This window comes from Saccopteryx bilineata, chromosome 5, assembly GCF_036850765.1.
Source record: "Saccopteryx bilineata isolate mSacBil1 chromosome 5, mSacBil1_pri_phased_curated, whole genome shotgun sequence".
Lineage (NCBI taxonomy): Eukaryota > Metazoa > Chordata > Mammalia > Chiroptera > Emballonuridae > Saccopteryx > Saccopteryx bilineata.
Genome location: NC_089494.1, coordinates 98,999,797 through 99,017,797, shown reverse-complemented (window position 1 = coordinate 99,017,797; position 18,001 = coordinate 98,999,797). Strand labels below are relative to the sequence as shown.

The window sequence follows — 18,001 nt, the reverse complement described above, 5'->3', positions numbered from 1 at the left end:
CATGGCCTAAGATACAAAATAAAAATTTAGTATTATATTATGAATAATTTGCTAACGGATAATTTGACAGTTAAAACAATGTAAAAAGAAAAACAAAAACAAAAAACTTAAGTCATATTTAAGAAAAATAATTTAGACAACTCTGGAAATGAAATATAATACATTGTTTTATTTACTGTGGTAAAAGTTTTATTTTAAATGTTAAAAAGTAGTCCAGCCTGACCAGGCAGTGGCCAGTGGAAAGAGCGTCGGACTGGGATGCGGAGGACCCAGGTTCGAGACCCTGAGGCACCAGCTTGAGCGTGGCTCATCCGGTTTGAAAAAAAGCTCACCAGCTTGTACCCAAGGTCTCTGGCTTGAGCAAGGGGTTACTTGTTCTACTGTAGCCCCATAGTCAAGGCACATATGAGAAAGCAATCAATGAGCAACTAAAGTGTTGCAATGAAAAACTGATGATTGATGCTTCTCATCTCTCTCCATTCATGTCTGTCTGTCCCTGTCTATCCCTCTCTCTGACTCTCTCTCTGTCTCTGAAAAAATAAAAAAAGTAGTCCAATCCAGTAAATGTTTAAACTTGAACTAGTTTACAGACGCTTGCTTTTCTCCAAAGTCTATGACCCATATTTCCTACCATTTACCACACACATTCATCTGGATGGTCTAGCACAGGCATGGTCAGCATACAGTCCGCGGGCTGGATCCAGCCTGCCTAATGGATTTATGTGTCCCGCAATTAAATTTTTAATATTCTCTGCTACTTTAAAATCTCAGCTACTCAGAAGCGGAAGCGTCTTTGATTACTGAAAATTGAGATATTTAAGAAGATGGTGATATGTGGAAAAGAATTCCATGTGTGACTAATCTAAGGTTAACTTCTAATAATTGGTCAAATGGATACACAATACTTCTTTATTTTTTTAAAAAATTCAATTATAAAGATTTATAACTTTTGTACTCATCTGTACTCGATATGAACTCTTTAAGGTTTAGAGGTGATGTGAAACTCACATTCTTTTAGGCGGAGTTTGCCAGTGCGCTCCCAAGGTCAAACAATTCATTATTTTTGTGGTCAAGTGTGCTGAATCAAGTGACATTGTAGCATAGACAATAGCTGCAGTTTATAACTGAAAACGTGTCCAGGCTGTTTGTAAAATAAAATAATTCTTTTATTTGTGATATAACCCCTTCACACTCATTCTATTAATTAAATATTGTTTTGATTATGATACAGTTTGGTTATTTATATAGTATGTAATTATATTTTTATTAAAATAATATTGTATATTAAAATTTTTTCACTCACATTTATTCATAAACAAATTATATAATAAAATTTTGTTTACTCAAATTGTTTTTGTATTTAACATTTTTTAATTTTAATATTTCATCCGGCCTGTAAAAAAAGTTTTCTTTCTAATCTGGCCTGGGGGCAAAAACTGTTGGTCACATCTGGTCTAGCAGGTAATTCAACTCATCAGTTCAAAAATTTAAAACTAAATAAGTAAGATCATAATAAACAGAGCTCATCATATTGGGCAAATTCTAAGGTTGATCACCTTGGACCTTCTGATAGTCTGAGTAGGTAGGGCCTGGAAGTCACAGTAAGGTGAGTATTAAATGAAAATGGTGCTATTTTGTCACAATAGTCTGGATATCGCAGGGATCTCTGATTAAAATGAATATAAATCAACCATGATCTGTGTTTTAATTTTTTAGTAAGTACTTTTTCCTTGATAACTTCTATTGATTTCAAAATGGAGCTGGAGGGATGATAATGGATCATAAGTCAGTGACAACCAACTATATATGATTTTTACTGCTGAGGTCCCTAGAGCTGCCTTACATCAGACAAACTTTCAAGTTTGTATCTATGACTCAGGTATTGTGTGAGATTCCTGTTTCATATTGGAGTCATATGTATTTTAATAGTAGACACTTACTCCCATTACCTGAGATAACTAGTATGAAACTCTCTGCTCCCAGTTACCAAATTTCATATATAATGGTGTTTCAACGAAAAACTGATGATTGATACTTCTCATTTCTCTCTGTTCTTGTCTGTCTGTCACTATCTATCCCTCTCTCTGACTCTCTTACTCTGTCCTTGTAAAAAAAAAAAAGACTTAGATTAGTAGCTGCATGGATAAGAAAATAAGACCTATACATATGCTGTCCACAAGAGACCCACCTCAGAACAAAAGATACACATAGACTAAGAGTAAAGGGATGGAAAAAAAATATTTCACACAAACTAAAAGAAATAAAAAGCTGGGGTAGTAATACTAATATCTGATAAAATAAACTTTAAAACAAAGGCTATAGTAAGAGATAAAGAAGGTCAGTATATAATGATAAAAGGAGCATTACAACAGAAAGATATAACTTATTATAAATATATATGTTTCTAATATAGGAGCACCTAAATATATAAAACAGATTTTGCTGTATAAAAAGGGCAAGATCAACAGCAATAGTATAGTAGTAAGGAATTTTAATACCCCACTAGCATCAGTGGATAGAACTTTCAGACAGAAAATTAACAAAAAAAAAGTGGCCTTAAATGACACACTAGATCAACTAGATTTAATAGATATCTTTAGAACTTTTCACCCCAAAGCAGTAGAATATACATTCTTTTCAAGTTCTCACATTACATTCTCTAGGATAGACCACATAATAGGACACAAAACAAGTCTGAATAAATTTAAGAAGATTGAAATTATATCAAACACTTTCTCTGACCACAACAGCATGAAACTAGAAATCAACTACAATAGAAAAACTGAAAATCATTCAAACACTTGGAAACTAAAGAGCATACTATTAAATAAAGAATGGGTTAACAATGAGATCAAAGAAGAAGTACAAAACCTTTCTTGAAACAAATGAAAATGAACACACAACAACTCAAAATTTATGGGGCACAGCAAAAGCGGTCCTGAGAGGGAAGTTCATAGCACTACAGGCATACCTTAAAAAGAAAGAAAAAGCTCAAATTAACAACTTAACCCTGCACCTAGAAGAACTAGAAAAAGAACAGCAAATAAAGCCCAGAGGTAGTAGAAGGAAGGAAATAATAAAGATCAGAGAAGAAATAAATGACATAGAGGCAAATAATAATAATAATAATAATAATAATACAGAAGATCAATGAAACCAAGAGCTGGTTCTTTGAAAAGGCAAACAAAATTGATGAACCTTTAACCAGACTCACCAATAGAAAAAGAGAGAGGGCTCAAATAAATAAAATTAGAAATGAGACAGGAGAAGTAACAACTGACACAGTAGAAATTCAAAGAATGGTAAGAAAATACTGTGAAGAACTGCTTGCCCCAAAATGGGACAACCTCAATGAAATGGATAAATTCCTTGAAAAATACAATCATTCAAAAATCAATATGGAAGAATCAGACAACCTAAACAGACCAATTACACCAAAAGAGATTGAAACAGTTATTAAACAACTCCTAAATAACAAAAGCACTGGCCTGAGGGCTTCATAGGTGAATTTTACCAAAAATTCAAAGAAGAACTAATTCCTATCTTTCTCAAGCTATTTCAAAAAATTCAAGAGGAGAGAAAACTTCCAAACTCTTTCTATGAAGTGAACATAATCCTCATTCCAAAACCAGAGAAAGACACTACAAAGAAAGAAAACTATAGGCCAATAAAAATGATGAATTTAGTTGCTAAAATTCTTTACAAAATACTAGCAAACCAGATCCAGCAACACATGAAAAAAATCATACATCATGATCAGGTGGGATTTATTCTGAGGAGGCAAGGCTGGTACAATATTTGCAAATCAGTTAATGTGATTCATCACATAAACAAAAGGAAGGATAAAAATCACATGTAATATCAATAGATGCAGAAAAAGCATTTGATAAAATCCAGCACCCATTTACAATCAAAATTCTCAGCAAAGTGGGAATACAGAAATCATACCTCAACATGAGCAAGGCCATTTATGACAAACCCACAGCCAACTTTATACTCAATGGACAAAAATTAAAAGCAATCCCCATAAGGAACAAGGCAGGAGAGCCCCCTTTCACCACTCTTATTCAACATAATTCTGGATGTCTTAGCTACAGCAATCAGACAAGAAGAAGAGATAAAAAATATTTAAATTGGAAAAGAAGAAGTAAAATTTCCATTATTTGCTGATGACTTGTTACTGTACATAGAAAACCCTAAAGTCTCAGTCAAGAAACTACTGGAACTGATAAATGAATTCAGAAAGGTGGCAGGTTATAAAATCAGTATTCAGAAACCAGTGGCATTTATTTATTTATTTATTTGTATTGTTCTGAAGTTGGAAATGAGGAGGCAGTCAGACAGACTCCCACATACGCCCGACCAGGATCCACCCAGCATGCGCACCAGGGGGCAATGCTCTGCCCATCTGAGGCATTGCTCTGTTGCAACCAGAGCCATTCTAGTGCCTGAGGCAGAGGCCATAGAGCCATCCTCAGTGCCCAGGCCAACTTTGCTCCAATGGAGCCTTGGCTGCAGGAGGGGAAGAGAGAGACAGAGAGGAAGGAGAGGGGGAGGGGTGGAGAAGCAGATGGGCACTTCTCCTGTGTGCTCTGGCCGGGAATCGAACCCGGGACTCTTGCGTGCCAGGCTGACACTCTATCAGTGGCATTTATATACACCAATAAACTGTCAGAAAGAGAAATTAATGAAACAATCCCCTTCACTATTACAACTAAAAAAATAAAGTACCTAGGAGTAAATTTAATCAAGGATGTTGAAGACCTGTTCTCAGAAAATTATAAAACATTGATAAAGGAAATCAAGGAAGAAACAAACAAGTGAAAGACATACCATGTTCATGGATAGGAAGAATAAATATCATTAAAATATCTATGCTACCCAAAGCAATATATAAATTCAATGCAATTTCTATTAAAATATCAATGACATACTTCAAAGATATAGAACAAATATTCTAAAAATTTATATGGAACCAAAAAAGAACACAAATAGCCTCAGCAATCTTGGAAAGGAATAATAAAATGGGGGTATCACACACTCTTATATCAAGTTATAATACTAGGCCATTGTACTCAAAACAGCTTGGTATTGACATAAGAACAGACATACAGATCAATGGAACAGAACAGAAAACCCAGAAATAAACTCACACCTTTATGGACAACTGATATTCTTTAAAGGAGGTAAGAGCATACAATGGAGTAAGGACGGTCTCTTTAACAAATGGTGTTGGGAAAATTGGACAAATACATGTAAAAAAATAAAACTAGACCACAAACTTACATCATTCACAAAAATCAATGCAAAATAGATAAAAGACTTGAATGTAGGTCATGAAATCATGATCATCTTGGAAGAAAACATAGGCATAGCTTTTTGATATCTCTCGCAGCAATATATTTGCTGACCTAACACCAAGAGCAAGTGAAATAAAGAACAACATGAACAAATGGGACTATATCAAATTAAAAAGCTTTTGCACAGCAAAAGACAATATGAACAAAATAAAAAGACAACCCACACAATGAAAGAACATATTCACCAACATGTCTGATAAGGGGTTAACAAGCAAAATCTACAAAGTACTTGTAAAACTCAACACCAGGAAAGTAAACCCAATCAAAAATTTGGCAAAAGGACTGAATAAACAGGACATATAGATGGCCAATTGGCATATGAAAAAATGTTCAACATTACTAATTATTAGAGAAATGAAAATTAAAACCACAATGAGATACCACCTCACACCTGTCAGAATGGCGCTCATTAACAAAACAACACATAACAAGTGCTGACGAGGATGTGGAGAAAGGGGAACCTTCCTTCAATGCTGGTGGGAATGCAGTCTGGTGCAGCCATTGTGGAGGACAATATAGAGATTCCTTTAAAAAAATAAAAATAGAACTGCCTTTTGACCCAACTATCCCACTTTTTGTAATGTATCCTAAGAATACCAAATCATCAATTCAAAAGAAGAAATTCACCCCCATGTTTATTGCAGCATTGTTTACAATATCCAAGTTTTGGAAACAGCCCAGGTGTCCATTGGTAGACAAATGCATCAAAAAGCAGTGTATATATACACAATGGAATACTACACGGCATTGAAAAAGCAGGAAATCTTACACTTTGCTATAACATGGATGGACCTGTAGTCTATTATGCTAAGCGAAATAAGCCAAGCAGAGAAAGAAAAATATCATATGACTTCAGTCATATGAGAAATTCACTGAACAATGTGAACTGAGGAACAGAAGAGAGGTAGAAAAGGGGTCAAAGAGTCCAGAGGGAAAGTGAGCAGAGGGAAAATGGAAAGAGAGGAGGGGTTCAAAGAAAGGAAAGGAATTAGTGAAAGTATATAAACATAAGACAGACACATATAGGGCATGATACTAAATCATGGAGGATAGTGGGGAAAGTGGTGAGGGGAGGGTCAAAGGAATATCAAGGAGAACAAAGGGGAGAGGGAGGGAGTATACTTGGGGTATACTTGTAACTATGTATACACAACAAAGTAAAACCAATAAAAATAAGTGAAAGGAAGCTTATATATACCATGTTTTTTGCTCCATAAGACACACTTTTTTCCCCAAAAAATGGAGGAAAAATGCCTGTGTGTCTTATTGAGCGAAAGTTCATTTTTTTTAAATAATTTTATTTTTTTAATGCGGCGACATCAATAAATCAGGATACATATATTTAAAGATAACAAGTCTAGGTTATCTTGTCATTCAATTATGTTGCATACCCATCACCCAAAGTCAGATTGTCCTCTGTCATCTTCTATGTAGTTTTCCTTGTGCCCCTCCCCCTCCCCTTTCCCTCTCCCTTTTCCCCCTCTTCCCATAACCACCACACTCTTATCAATGTCTCTTAGTTTCACTTTTATGTCCCACCTACGTATGGAATAATGCAGTTCTTGTTTTTTTCTGATTTACTTATTTCACTTAGTATAATGTTATCAAGATCCCACTATTTTGCTATAAATGATCTGATATCATCATTTCTTATGGCTGAGTAGTATTCCATAGTGTAATGTGCCACATCTTCTTTATCCAGTCATCTATTGATGGGCTTTTTGGTTGTTTCCATGTCCTGGCCACTGTGAACAATGCTGCAATGAACATGCGGCTGCATGTGTCTTTATGTATCAATGTTTCTGAGTTTTGGGGGAATATACCCAGTAGAGGGATTGCTGGGTCATAAAGTAGTTCTATTTTCAGTTTTTTGAGGAACCACCATACTTTCTTCCATAATGGTTGTACTACTTTACATTCCCACTAACAGTGTATGAGGGTTCCTTTTTCTCCACAGCCCCTCCAACATTTGCTATTACCTGTCTTGTTAATAATAGCTAATCTAACAGGTGTGAGGTGGTATCTCATTGCAGTTTTGATTTGCATTTCTCTAATAACTAAAGAAGATGAGCATCTTTTCATATATCTGTTGGCCATTTGTACTTCTTCCTGGGAGAAGTGTCTGTTCATATCCTCTTCCCATTTTTTTATTGGATTGTTTGTTTGTTTGTTGTTGAGTTTTATGAGTTCTTTGTATATTTTGGATATTAGGCCCTTATCTGAGCTGTTGTTTGAAAATATCATTTCCCATTTAGTTGGCTTTCTGTTTATTTCGTTATCAGTTTCTCTTGCTGAGCAAAAACTTCTTAGTCTGATTAGTCCCAATCATTAATTTTTGCCTTCACTTCTCTTGCCTGTGGAGTCAAATTTATAAAATGCTCTTTAAAACCCAGGTCCATGAGTTTAGTACCTATTTCTTCTTCTATGTACTTAATTGTTTCAGGTCTTATGTTTAGATCTTTGATCCATTTTGAGTTAATTTTAGTACAGGGGGACAAACTGTAGTCCAGTTTCATTCTTTTGCATGTGGCTTTCCAGTTTTCCCAGCACAATTTATTGAAGAGGTTTTCTTTTCTCCATTGTGTGTTGTTGTCCCCTTTATCAAAAATTATTTGACTATATATATGTGGTTTTATTTCTGGACTTTCTATTCTGTTCCATTGGTCTGAGTGTCTACTTTTCTGCCAATACCATGCTGTTTTGATTGTCGTGGCCCTATAATATAATTTGAAGTCAGGTATTGTAATGCCCCCAGCTTCATTCTTTTTCTTTAGGATTGCTTTGGCTATTCGAGGTTTTTTATAGTTCCATATAAATCTGATGATTTTTTTGCTCTATTTCTTTTAAAAATGTCATTGGAATTTTGATGGGAATTGCATTAAATTTGTATATTGCTTTGGGTAATATGGCCATCTTGATTATATTTATTTTTCCTAACCAAGAACAAGGTATAAAAGTTCATTTTTTTCAGCTGTTGCGGGGAGCTGAGCTGGTAAATATGTGTAGAATGAGCACCAGCACATTAGCAATGCCTTAGATGGCACTGAAGGTGGTATCATATATAAAAATAGTGAAGAAAGTGATACCAGTGATTGTGAGCAACTGAGCTTCCTAAATTCTGACACTAGTGATGATGAGTTTGCTGGGGTGCCCGGACAACTAGAAGAGTATTTGAACATTAATGTCTCTTCTCATTTGTTAAAAACAGTTCTAATGGTTGTTAATACTGCTGTTGAGTTTACATTGTGAAATATTATTGTGGTATATTTTATTAAATATTTTAACACACCACTTGGTTCAGAATATTTTTTTTCTTATTTTCCTCCTTAAAATCTAGTTGTGTCTTATGTTCAGGTGTGTCTTATGGAGCAAAAAATATTGTAATTATTTTAAGATCTCAAATTTTAATCTTTCAAAATAAAAAGTTTTGAACCATAGTTTTTTTGTGTTTGTTTGTTTTTTGTTGTCGTTGTTAAGTGAGAGAGTGTAGCTAGAGAGACAGGCTCCCAAATTCATGTACCCTGACCAGGATCCACCTAACAACCACCATCTGGGGCCAATGCTCAAATCAATTGAGCTATCCTCAGTGCCAGAGGCTGACACTGGGACCAACCCAGTTAAGCCACTGGTTACAAGAGGGAAAGTGGGAGATAAGGGGGAGTGGGTATGGAAGACCAGCAGATGGTTGCTTCTCCTGTGCGCCCTGACCAGAGGATCAAGCCCAGAAGTCTGCATGCTGGGCCAACACTCTATCCACTGACCCAACTGGCCAGGCACAGAACCACAGTTTTTGCTATCTCTAAATGTTATGATTTTTACTCATTTTAAATAATGTATGCTGTTAACATTCATATTACATAACTTCAAATCTGATTTCAATTAATTTAAATTGTCTTTACTGTGTTTCTTGAGCAATTTTTTTAAAAAAAAATACTGTTTGAGAATCAGCAAACTAGCATTTCATTCTGGATTAAACAGAGCTCCTATTATAAGTTTCCAAAAAATTTTAAATTATTTCAATTGGCTGCTATTTCTTGGATAATTTATTGTTCTATCCTAATTACTAAAATATGAATGTCATTATTATAGTTACTACCCAACTCTTGACACTGCCAAATAATTAGTACTGTAAAGTTGACTGTTGAGAAATATATTTGTGAATGTAAATATAAATATATTTCTGGGAAAAGTTAAAAAATAAATGCTGTCACAAATAAATAATTTTTGGTGCTCTCATTTGCTATGTTCTTGTCTTTCCAAAATAATGTATACACTTGAAAATAAAAACTACAAAACCTCCACCTTATAGCACATTACAGGAGGAAATTTGCCCATTTAAAAACACAGTTACCAATATTTTATGTTATTGCAACTCAATACCTTCAATTGAATTGGATGGAATATCTACCATTGGACATTCTCTTGAATCAGAAAATAAAAATAACACTGGTGTTTTTAAAAGGAGCACCATTTTATAACTCTTTATTTAGTAGTATATTAAATTATGAATGTCATGTTTGAAATCTAAATCATAAATAAACAAAAATCCATGTGCTTTTATAAAGAAACTCAGAATGATAGTCCTTATTTGATTCCTTCATATTGCCTTCATTTTTATATGTGGAAACCCACTAAAAAAAATAAATCATGACATTATATTCCTAAATAAGAAATGTAACTCTGAGTTTGCCAATACATACAGTTCTCATTCTTATCAGATTTTTTTAAAAAAAGTAATGTTATTGGTACAAAGGTTTTTTTGTTTGTTTTTAGTAGGAAGAGTGGTAAATTTTTTTATTCTACACTAAGTATTCTCCAACTCTGACTAGATTTTTCCAATTCCTTTGAAAAGTCAGGATGGCACAATATCATGAGAAAAAATACATGAGTTCCTAGATTTATTTTGCATGGAAAAAACTTGAAGATATATTAGCTATTAAAAAAATGTTGCAATGGAACAGTGCAGATAAAGTTTCAAATAATAGAATATGGTTAAATAATTCTGAGAATTTACTGACAGTATATCTTATAGCTACTTTTTATAACTATGCAGCTTTATGTATTCTACTATCCATATAGAAATATTCCAATATAGGATATATTTCAATTTAAGGAGTCTCAATATTTTTTTCCTCCATTGAAAACAATATTGGAAATGATGAAGTCAAAATATATCCTTTAAAAAACCTAAAATCTTCTTCCACATTGAAATCTTAGCAGTCCCTACAATTTTACAAGTATTATTTGCGTCTTACTTTGAACTAACTAAAGAATACTTTCGTAAAGGTTTCTGAGTCACCTACCTGTCCTTCTAAAGCTACTCACACCTCTTAGGCAAAGCTTTAATCTCTGTTCCAAGGTAACAGAGTCATTTTCCTCCCACACACAATCTCATCAGCAGTCAATTCAGTGCAAAATAATCTTATCACTGGCCTTTTGAGTACTGCTCAGTTTGGTATATTTATATAAAAAGCTATATAGAACAATTATATATATAATTTTAAAAACCTAAACCATTCATACTTTTTTAAAGGTACATATGATTTATGGACTCTTTTCCTACACTAGTCAAGATATTTCTTGAATAGTTATAGTTTAAATATGGGATGCTATTAATTAAAATTAAATTGATGCAGACATTTTTTCAACTTTGTAATGCTTAATATTTTTTTCTCACAATATATATGACTATACTGATACTAATTACAAAAGCAGAAAAAAGAAAAGTATAAATATATTGGTGCTCAGTTACAAGTTCTTTTTTTTTAATTTACGTATATTTAGGTGTAAGATACATATGTCCCCCCAAAATACTGTATGATCAGATACCATTCATCTATGTCAAATCGGGGTTGAACAGAATTGCCAAATAGTTCAAAGGCTCAGGTCTGATTAACTGCAGTTTAAATGAATAATGCTCACCAGATCATATGACTCCAAATTATTTGTTACGGTCCAACATGCTGTAACATCTACTGTGTATATGGTAGATTTTAAAATTATTCCTAGGTTTTCCTTATTTGTTTTCAAGCTATAATTAAAATGTTGTAATTATATTAACTAAAAAGTCTATAATAAATCTAAAACACACTACATATTTTCCCCTCTAAACATTTTACTATTTCTTCTGTTTAAATGAAAAGGAAGCCATGGGACAATATAAAATAATTATTTCTCTATTCAAAAAGTTACATATTTCAAAATTTGTTATTTTTTAATATCATAAACATGAATTGTGTAATTTTTTAAAAAATTATTCCAGAAAAGTTAACATTTAGCAGTTTACAAAGAAGAAACAATCACTATTTAATTTGTTTAAGTATGGTAAAGTTGAGATAATTTATTCTATTTATGGTAATGAGACCATTCTCTGATTACTCATTGTAATCTGGTTAAAAAATAGTACTCTGATGCACTTTGGAATTGTAGTATTTATCAACTCTGTTCGGTAATTAGCGTTAAATAGAGCAACATATTGGAACATAGCAATTTAAGGTGACAGAAATTGCTGGAATAGTATCCTATGTAGACCTTCAGAGATTTCTCATAGTACTTTAATATAAATTTTGATGGGCTATTAGTTTTCATTAATGGCATTTGAGTACTTAGTGAAGACAACTATGTACTATACTTTGTGCTGGGCAAATTGCCTGGATATATTTTATATTACTGTTACTTTAATGAATAGTGTTATGGCAATTACAAGACTGATGGCTTAGGAAATTTATGTAGATGTATTTGAAGTTTTTTGAACTAAGTGACATTGTGCAGTAAACTAAAAGTAACATCCTTTTTTGCACAGCATAATTTGAAAGCAGATCAATATATATATATAGTACAATTATAGTGCATTTAAAATAAACTGGTTTGTGTACATCAAAATTACATGTAAATGTGATACAACTATAACAATAAAATCAGTGGATCTTTTACTGAAAAGGGGCACAAAGAAAACTAGATAAAAGGTGACGGAGGACAATCTGACTTTGAGTGATGGGTATGTAACATAAGTGAATGACAAGATAATCTGGACATGTTTTCTTTAAATATATGTACCCTGATTTATTGATATCACCCCATTAACATTAATAAAAATTTATAAAAAAAAGTAGTTGTAAACATAATTTTTAAGTAAATAGGATATCATTTGAATCTTCTTAAATGATAGGTTTATTTGCTTTTTTCATTATTTGTATTTTCTCACAATAATTTTGTATCTATCTAATATAATGCATGATGATCATATATCTAACAGAATAAACATTTTTTAAGCTTTGATATAGCAGTTGGGATTATTTCTCTAATTTGTTTTAAAGACTTTATTTAAAAATAGTCTCAAGCATTATATTCCATGGTTCATGAATGCTTGCTACTGAGTAATGTTTTATAAATATACAATATTATTTGGTCTCTAGAGATCATTCAAAAGAATTCAATATTTTCTTAAAAGAATAAGTTCATTTTTTAAATCTAGATAATTTTAACTTGTGTAATATAAATCGATAAACATATAAGTCATTTAAGCTTTTAATTTTAGAACATTTAAACTAAGGCAAAAGATTAAGAGTTCTTCAAACTTGTTTGTTCTAAATGACTACAATCAGCATTTTCTTCACATGATTAATTTACTGTTTAATATTTGTATAACATTAACCATAAAAGCTTGAAATCATCATATTTACTAGAATTTATCTTCCTTCTTATTAAAATGCATAATCATTAATAGTAACATTATGTATAATACAGTAGAAATAAAGCAAAACACATTGAGCAGCACTAATTTCATCATTAGTAGTAATTTCTTACACATAAAAGCTAAAAGCTTTCCTTTAGAGAAGTTATTAAAGATTACTATTTTTAGCTCATATGCATTAATTAACAATATATACTATTTTAGTAGATTACGTTTATGGTGACAGTAAAACCCCATGAAACATTAAGTATTTTTTAAACATAGTAAAGTTCCATGGAGGGGAATTAAGTTAGATGCCCATAGCATAAAAAAAGTTTTAGGCTCCCCTTTTAAAAGCAAAAAAGTGTTTAAATGTATAGACAAATAGTCTATTTGTATTTCTTATTTTTTCTTTTTTTTCTTTTATTCTTTTCCAAGTGAGAGGAGGGGAAATAAGATAGAGATACAGACAATGACCATCTGCACACACACACACACACAAAATCTGCTAATCAATTAAATTTTTCAGTTACATCAGAAACATGTATATATAGAATGATAACAACCATGAAATATTATAGAATTTAAATATTGTTGGTTCTTTGTATCCATGGGGTTCATATTCACAGATTCAGGCAACTGTGGATTAAAACAAAGTAATTATAAATTCCAGAAGGTTCCAAAAAGTAAAACTTGGGACTTGCCATTATCTGAGCACACCACTGAAGCCATGTGAATAAAGTGGTATGGAGGAATACCCTGCCATAGCCTATCTGCAAATCTGGGTCATATGGAAACATACACCATTTTATAAAGAGATGAGGGCATCTGCAGAATTTAGTATCCTGGATCCAGTCTGCACCATGGATGTTGATGAATGACTGTATGTGTTGAAATAAGTATTTTTAATGTTTATTTTATTGATTTTAGAGATAGGAAGGGAGAGAAAGAGACAGAAACATCTGTTCCTATATGTGCCCTGACCAGGGATTGAACCAGCAACCTTTGTACTTCAGGATGATGTTCTGACCAACTGAGCTATTCAGCCAGGGCATAAAATAAATATTTTAAAAATACTTTAAATATAAAGATATGATTTAAAGAGTAAAGAAAATTAATAACAAGATAAATGTGTAAAATGTAGTCAGTCATTTCTGGTGCATATTACACATATATGTATACAAAATTCAAGAAAAAAAAAAGGCTTGTAGTGGATTGTGTTTGTTCTTAAAGGAACTAAACAGATTCATGGAAGAAGAAGAAAAATATACCCATAAACATATATAAGTGAAGGAGTTTCAAAACAAAAGAAAAACTTTGTTGTTTTGAATATTTTAAGTTCCCAAAGTTAATCTTTCACAGCTGGATCAATCATCATTATTCTCTTTAAAATAATATCTGATAGTCTAAATAAACAAGCATTCTAGTGTTTAATTTCCAAATCTTAACTGATGCAGTTCTCACAGCAGTCCCTGGAGAGAGGTGCCATTAGCACTGCTTATTTCAGAGGCGGCTACTGAGAGTCAGCTCAGGGTTACACAGTTAGTAGGTAGCAAGCTTTCTAAACCATGATTCTTCAGCTTTAAAACCATGGCATTTTCTAGGATTTGTCCTGCAGATTCACTTATTCTGTGATGTATGTGTAATGAGATGTATGCAAGAATATCCTTTAAAAAGGTACTTGTAATTAGGAAAGTCTGAGGAAGAACCTAAATGTCTATTATAAAGGACTAGCCAAATGAATTATGGAATATATGTATAGAAAGATATTATGCAGCCATTTAAAAAATGGAATAAATCTATGTATTGATTTGAACTATTATTCAAAATATATTTTAATTGAAAATAACTAGGTTCAAAAAGCATACTACCGGCCTGACCTGTGGTGGCCCAGTGGATTAAGTGTTGACCTGGAACGCTGAGGTTGCCAGGTCAAAATCTGGGCTTGCTTGGTCAAGGCACATATGGGACTTGATGCTTCCTGCCCCCCCCCCCATGCTGAGAATGGCTCCATGACCTCCGCTTCAGGGTGCTAAGAAAAACTTGGTTGCAGAGCAACGGAGCAACCCAGATGGGCAGAGGATTGCCCCTTAGTGGGCTTGCCTGGTGGATCTCAGTTAGAACTCATGTGGAAGTCTGTCTCTCTGCCTCCCCTCCCCTAACTGCATTTTTTTAAAAAAGAAAACAACTTAAGCTCTCTTACCTAATTTCTTGATAACATGTTTTTTTTTATTTGTATTGTATTCACTTCAGTAAAATATTATGTGCTGTAATGACTAAAGTTAGAATTTACGTATTAAAAATAAACATATCTAGCATTCAATTTGTTTTTTAAATAAATAAATAAATAGATAAATTAATTTTTTTATTTTAAAGACTATCCAATTTCTAGATGAGAGATAGAGAGAGAGAGAGAGAGAAGGGGGGAGGAACAGAAGCATCAACTCCCATATGTGCCTTGATGAGAGAAGCCCAGGGTTTCAAATCAGCAACCTCAAGTTTCCAGGTCAACGCTTTATCCACTGCGCAACCACAGGTTAGATTCTAGCACTCAATTTGTATACTTGTTATAAACTCTCAGATACAGAGTTACAAATAATGATATAAATCTGAAAAATATGTGTACAATGTACAACCTGTAAAGTTGGCATGCAGAAATCATCAAAAGCTCTTTTTTCTACTTCCTAAGATCAGCTTTTATGGCAAGTTCTCATGCCATCTGTGGAACACTACAAATGATGGCAAGTGAGAGGGTGTGTGTCTGGTGCGTATAGCCGTGTCGAGATCCTAAGACTTAGCACTTGCAGATTCACTGTGAAATCTAGTCTGAAAGGATCCTCTCTGCCAGTCTTCTTATGACAATGCAGAGAGTCTGGTAACTTCAAATGTAAATCCGTTATACATGTCGTCAAGTGCAGGTTTTTTGTTTGCTTTTTTAAATCAAAGCTTACTAAATATTTCTCTCCCTCTGAATGTGAAGAGGCTGAAACTTCTTTTTAGTTCCTTGGATTGCCAGTCTTTCCTTCATACCTGATAGCTCTCCCCTTTGATTTTCTGCTTTCTTTTCCTTTCACAGTCCAGTTAGGTACTTGACTTTTCGAATGGGCTTATGAAACAACCCCTTACTTCCTTTCACTCTGTATTTCCAGTCTCTAAACTACCATGACCTACTATGTTCTGACCTATGGTGATACCACTTACTCAGCCATAATATTTCATAGCTGAAATAAGTACACCTTATTCTGAAATGCTCATTTCTTTCTTTATTTCTATTCAATAAAAATTATCACAGAATTAGTAGTTTCATTTTATAGATAAAGGAAGTTAGGGTCAATAAGATTTGCTAAAACTCAAAGCATTATTAGTTCCACTTTATAATAAAGAAACTAAGAAACTTAAGAGTCAATGAGTTCTGTGAAAAGCCAGTCCTTTGAGATTCAAGTGCAGAGATCCTGTTTCAAGTTAAAGGCTATTTTCACTGCCAGAAAGAGCCTTCTCTATTGTGTAAACATGCCTTGCTTCTCCAGAATTTGCGACCACATTATATTCATATGTGCATCATTCATGACAAAGAGCAAGGTGCTTTACACCGGCTTACTTTCGTTTTTATTGCACAGAGGGTATAGATTTGGCTGAAGGAGAGAAAAAGAGTTGTAGTATTTTGTTTGTTTTTATTCAGTGAGAGGAGGGAAGGCAGAAACAGACTCCTGCATGCACCTGACTGGGATCCACCTGGCAAGCTCACTAAGGGGTGATGCTCTCCTGCCCATCTGGAGAGTTTCTCCATTTCTCAGCAACCGAGCTCAGAGCCCTGAGGCAGAAGCCATGGAGCTATCCTCAGTGTCTGGGGCCAACTTGCTCCAGTTGAGCCACAGCTGCAGGAGGTGAAGAGAGAAAGAGAAAAAGAGAGAGAGGGAGAAAGAGGGAAGCAAGAGGGGGAGGGGTGATGAAGCTGATGGGCACTTCTCCTGTGTGCCCTGACTGGGAATCAAACCCAGGGCATTCACACACCAGGCGGATGCTCTACCACTGAGCCAACAGGCCAGGGATTGATTAAGTCTTAATGTAGGTAAAGAATAATTTTTGCCACTAGATTATATTATTTTTCAGTCAGCAGAAAGACTAGACAAATTTTAAGTGTTTTATTATAGAAGCTCTAGTCAAAACATTGGAAATATATATTCCCAACAATATCAATACTGTATTCCCTCTCAAGCAAATGAGTATAACCTTTTCATTTTCAGATGGTTCTGGAAGCATTTTAATTCGATAGCCTTGGCTTGCCCATGGTAAACTATCCATGTGTTGGGGATCTTCCACAGCAGCTAAAATGAGGATTTCCAATTTGTGAAGTGAGCTTGTAAAAAGTATGAACAAATGCCCTCACAGGCTACCTTTGTTAAACCTTTTCAAGGGCTCTTTAAAAGGCAAATGATTATTTTGTTAACACAGATTTAAAACAAATGTATGCATAACCAGATCAAGGGAAGTTAACATTTTATTTATTGTAGAGCTAAGTTTGTTTCTGATAGGAGACTAAAAGTGTGCATTGAACATACCTTTTTATCCTTTAATAGTAGCCAAAATTCAATATGCTTCTAATATCATATTTATAAATTAAACCTATTCTGGCAAATTGGTACTTAAAATAGATCAATAGTATAATATATTTAAACTGTGATTAATGAGAAAAATTCAACTGCGAGCTTAAGTATACATAGAAAATGTGTAGTTAAAGAATATTTCGTCCTTACCTGTGATTCAATTTTTTTTTTTATTTTAAGGAGATTTTAGCCATTTTTTGCAAGTGATTCAAAGATTAGATGACTGTTGGCAATATTTATATATACTTAGATATCTACTTAGATATTTATAAATAGTAGCAATCTGTTCTAAAGACAAGGAATTTAAGCAACTCTATGTTGTAAACACACACTAAATTCTTAATTAGAAGTCAAAACTGAATAAT

General features: G+C 33.4%; 1 protein-coding gene across 1 annotated transcript in view; it reads right to left on the bottom strand.

Moving 5' to 3' along the window:
- Positions 1 to 18,001, bottom strand: part of LRP1B (LDL receptor related protein 1B) — a 2,131,860-nt gene that overhangs the window by 586,210 nt on the left and 1,527,649 nt on the right. The gene's annotated exons all lie outside the window — the stretch shown is intronic.